The sequence below is a fragment of the Camellia sinensis genome, chromosome 1, assembly GCF_055761805.1.
Source record: "Camellia sinensis isolate YWXY chromosome 1, ASM5576180v1, whole genome shotgun sequence".
Lineage (NCBI taxonomy): Eukaryota > Viridiplantae > Streptophyta > Magnoliopsida > Ericales > Theaceae > Camellia > Camellia sinensis.
In genome coordinates, this window is record NC_138961.1 from 12,554,694 (window position 1) to 12,559,644 (window position 4,951).

General features: G+C 37.4%; 1 pseudogene; it reads right to left on the bottom strand.

Annotated features, from left to right (window-relative positions):
- Window positions 1-1,300: 1,300 nt before the first annotated feature.
- Window positions 1,301-2,443, bottom strand: LOC145810352 (cytosolic sulfotransferase 12 pseudogene; annotated as a pseudogene).
- Between the last annotated feature and the right edge of the window lie 2,508 nt (window positions 2,444-4,951).

A 4,951-nucleotide genomic window follows, 5' to 3' on the forward strand; every position in this document is an offset into this window, starting at 1 on the left:
AATCTTGCCTTGGGTAACATTGTTCACTCTAGTGGTTTGGTTTGGCTCAACTATCTGCCTCCCAAAATACAATTCTTCGGTTGGCTCGCTTGGAAACACAAGGTTAAAACTTCTGTCTTCTTGCAACGGATCGGTGTCTTGGATAGGTTGGCTCCCACCTCATGTTTTTTCTGTAAATCGTAGCATGAAACTGTCCAGCATGTTCTAATTCACTGCCCTTTGGTGTGGAAAGTTTGGACTGGGCTATTACATTGGTGGGGTATTCTCTGGGTGGTTCCTGCCTCTGTTGAAAATCTGCTGCAGTGGTGGGCAGGGTTCAATTGCAAGAAAAAGGAGAGGAAAATCTGGCGTGCCATCCCTTTGGTCACCCTCTGGTCCATTTGGAAGATCAGAAATGAGTGTCTCTTTCAAGCCTCGCAACTTAACACCCAGCAGCTGCAGGAACTCATCATCATCAGGTTAGCGATATGGTTAAAGTCCTCTTCCAAACACTTTCCATTCTCCATCAATGATTTTCTCTTCAACGCTTCAGGTGTTAGGCACTGCATACGCTCTTGAGTTGCTATCTGATATGTTCAGGTTTTCTGGGTAGTGCAATTCTGCTGTGTATTTCTGAGTTGCTTGCTGCTGTGTAATTTTATCTGCTTGGTTTGCAGCTGTGTATCTCTATCTGGTTTGCAGCTGTGTATCTCTATCTGGGTAGTGCAGTGGTTTGATGTCTGGTTTGCTGTCTGGGTAATTCTGGTCTGCTGTCTGGCCATTGCCGTCTGTTTGGGTTAGCTTCGAGCATTTTGTAACTCTGTGTTGTAATTGGCCATTGCTGTCTGTTTGGCTGCTGTCTGTATAAACCTGTGTCAATGGCCAGGTGTATTCGGTTACCTGGTTTGCTGCTGCCAGTGTGATCTGCTACCTGGTTTGCTTGCTGGCTGCATTTTGTAATTTGGTGTTGTAATTGGCCACGTGTATTTGGTTCCCCTTCTCTTCTCTTTTTCTTATTGGCTCCTTGCCAACTGGAGCTCCTAGCTTGTGTTAGCTTCGAGCTCCTCTTTATTGATGTATCCTTGTCATTCTTGTAGGTTTCATCAATAAAGATCTTCTTTTTCGCCGTTCAAAAAAAAAAAAAGCAAAATAACAAACAATAGTATAATAGGATCCCCCAATATCTTGAGGGACATTTCTTATTCAAACATACTTGTCACACCAGAAAAACAAAACAAAAAAAACACTTGACAACAAAGTAGCAACAAAGCTTAGTTATTTATATCTTGTTCACATAATTATTTATTTGATCTCTCTTGATTCATTTGTTAAGATCAAGCCCAGTTTTCTCTAGCTTCATGGAGGAAATTTGGTCAAGTCTCTCTTCCATCTCATGGCTAAAATTGTTCTTCCAATCTCCAACAACCCCAAGCCTGTAAAATGAGTTCCTTGGCAACCCTACCGCGGTCAAACCATTTTTGTTCACTTCCAAATTCTTAAGCCTGTCCAAGCTACACCTCCACAACGCCTTCTCGACCTCTTCCTCATTCACAAATGGCCTTCCGAGAAATGAAGCCAGTCTTTTCACTAGTCCTTTCGAATCTCTCTTTATTTCTTCATATCTTAAAAACAGTATCTTGTTAGACTTCTTCAAGCTCGCTTCCCAATACTCCAACACATGATCGAAGAAGGGTCCGAATGGGTAAAGCCCATCGCAGAAGCTCTCAAATGCTTTGTCAAAAGGGTATGGACCTTGCTCAGGTGTCCTAACAGAGTTAAAGAAATGCCACATTGAAACCATGGTGTCTTTAGGGTTTCGGGTTATGTGCACAATCTTGCACTCGGAGTTTTTGATTGAATCCGGTAAGGCACTGTAAGGAAAGTGAGTATGAAATAGCCTTCGAGATGGCATACCTGCAAAGGCGTGTCAGAAATTTTGTTCATCAATGTCATTATGTCATTATGTCATTATGTCATATTTTTAATTTTACATGACTCGACAAAATAATGTTTTGTAAATAAACCATAATATAATTTATTTGCAATAATAACATTGATGGTATTTACCTAACAAATCTGAAGTAGGGTTTGTCATGTAAACCTGGTTTTCGATGGTTTGTACACAAGAGGAAGGAGTGTTCTTGACAAGAGGGTCATCTTCTTCTTCTTCTTCCTCATCGACTTTGACATCTACATTTTTCCAACCATGGATGATCGAAAAACAAAGGGCTTTGAGACATGTTGTGCCTGTTTTAATGGAGGAAGCTAAGAATATATCATTGTCGCGTGCTTCAAAATGCGCTAGGATGTCTCTTGCAGCTTCTAGGTGAGGGTTTGTGTACCAGAAACCTTGGCTTTGGAAGATATCTGAGAAATCCCAGAAGTTTTTCTTGGGATATTGATCAAGTAATAATGGCTTTGGTGAATTAGAAGAAGGGTGCTCAACAGAGTTCTTAGTTTTCATGGCAATTAAAACCTAGATTTCACAACACTTCAAGAAGAGATGTATTTTGTGGGTGGATGTTAAGCCATGCACTGTGAGATCGATATATATACAATAATTAGGCCAAAAAAGTAGGGTTGGATATAGGGTTATCTGAATTGCATAATTCGCTTAACCCGAACCGATTCACATGCAAATAGACAGTTTCGCAGATACAATACGGGCGGATGCAGTTTGGAATATAACATTATTAAAGATTGCAGGCGGGTTGCGGATTTTACCAACACCCGCAAAAAACTTGCCTGCACTTAGATCTTTTTTTTTTTTTTTTAACTTAGACCGTTGATTTCATTCATCCTATTCTAGATATTCTTACCCAACATTTTGGATGAATATAAAAGTTAAGGAAGAATTACTTTTTGGTAAGTTTAGGATTTTAAATAATTTTACTTTAATTGTATTGTTGGGTAGTGAATGATTTTGATGATTTAGTTTAGGATTTTGAAAGATGTGCATGTGTTAGTTTATGATTTTATTTAAAAGTTTAGGATTTTGAATGATTTGCTTGTATTAGGAATTAATTTTGTTGTGTTTTTAATTTTATAAGTTTTAATTCATTAATTATTAATGTTGAGTATTTTACAAAATTGGAGGAAAATGGTCCAAAATAAATATTTACAAAAAAAAAAAAACCCAAAAATAAATTTTTAAAGAAAAAAATCCAATCCACAAACTACCCGCAACCATCCATACATCCGCAAACCCTATCCGTACAAACCGCAACCCGCACTGCGAATGATTGCGAGTTCAATTGTTTTCTAAACCGCACATATGTAGTCAGGTCCAAATCACATACCAAATTATCCAAAACTGAACCGCGAGCAACCACACCATAAAGTATCATATGAATCTACAAAATACATATTGAACGGAATGTCTTTTAATTGGACGGTGTCATAAATTAATAGAAAACAATACTATTCACTTAGTTTATTGGTCACTTTTTTATTTACCGGAATCTCAATAGTGTCACTCAAGTCTCATTTGACAAAATCACTTTTTAATTTAAAAGTTAAAAAATTATTAAAAAGTCAATAATCTATATCAAAAAATTAAAGTGTCCCTTTTTCTTTTCTTTTTTTGTACATTTTTCGTAAAAAATAAAAAAGTCATTCCAAACATGCTAATTTTTTTTACATTATATTTTAGTCTAAAAATTACTAAAAAAATCTACTCCCCAACAAGGCCTCAGTGCCAAGAACGTATAACAGTACAAACCTAATTAATCTAGCAATGATTCATATCTATTTAAATTTTAATTTTATACTTATTTAACATATTGATGAGAACCAGAGTATGCAGCAACATCAATAGAAGTTGCAGTCACAACAGCCACAGTGTAGGTTCAGTTAGTATCTGTTAGTTTAGAGTTTGTTCAGTTAGTTAGAATTTGTTATAACAAATTCTTAACCAACTCTCTTGTATGAACTATAAATAGATGAAGGCCTAAATATCAAAGGTGTGGTGAATGACATATTATTTTCTTATCTGGAAACATCAGCTTCAGAATGTGCTTAGAGCCACAGAGTTGTTTGATTTTGTAACTGGAGTGATTCCATGTCCAGCTCCACAGATCCTTGATCCATCTGGAAAAGTCATTGAAAATCCAGAGTTTGCAAGATGGAAGATCATTGATGCACATTTGTTAAGTTGCATTACTGCAACTCTCTCCTTCTCTGTGTTCTCCACAATTCTTCATTGTCAACACTGTGCTCAAGTTTGGAGTACTTTAGAGAAGAGATTTACCTCACTCTCTCGATCTCACATACATCAATTGAAGAATAAACTTCAATCAGTCACCAAGAAAGGTCTCTCAATGGAGGAATATTTGACTCAGATTCACAATATTGCAGATCAACTTAGTCTTGTATCAGCTACGGTTGAAGATGAAGATCTGGTTCTGATCACACTCAACGGATTACCAGATGAATATGCAGCTTTGAAAACTACTATTCGTGCCCGAGCAGAGGCGATTACTATGACAGACTTGAGTTCCCTGCTGTGTTCTGAAGCAATCCATGTAGAAAATAAAACTAAACATGCACTTATGAGTGATTTACCAATATCCTGTGCTGTCACTACTGACTTTGCATCTGGATCTGCTTCATATCCTTCATCTACTAGAGGATATTCATCTAGTCATAGAGGTAGATATCAATTTCGTGGCAATAGAGGAGGAAGATACAGAGGAAATGGAAGGTATCGCAGAGGAGGTCGATATGGAGGACAGTCAGGGAGATATGATAACAGATATGATAGTCATTCGGGCAATACTTATTCTTACTCTGGTTGTCAAATCTGTGGAGGTCATAACCATAGTGCTTTTGATTGTTGGTTTCGTATCCATCTAATTCTCAGTTTTTTCCACCTCATGCTTACTCTACCACTGCAAATCAGTCTTCTTCTAATAACTCTTTTACTCCATCTGCTTCATCCACTCCGTGGTACATAGACTCTGCTGCAACCAAT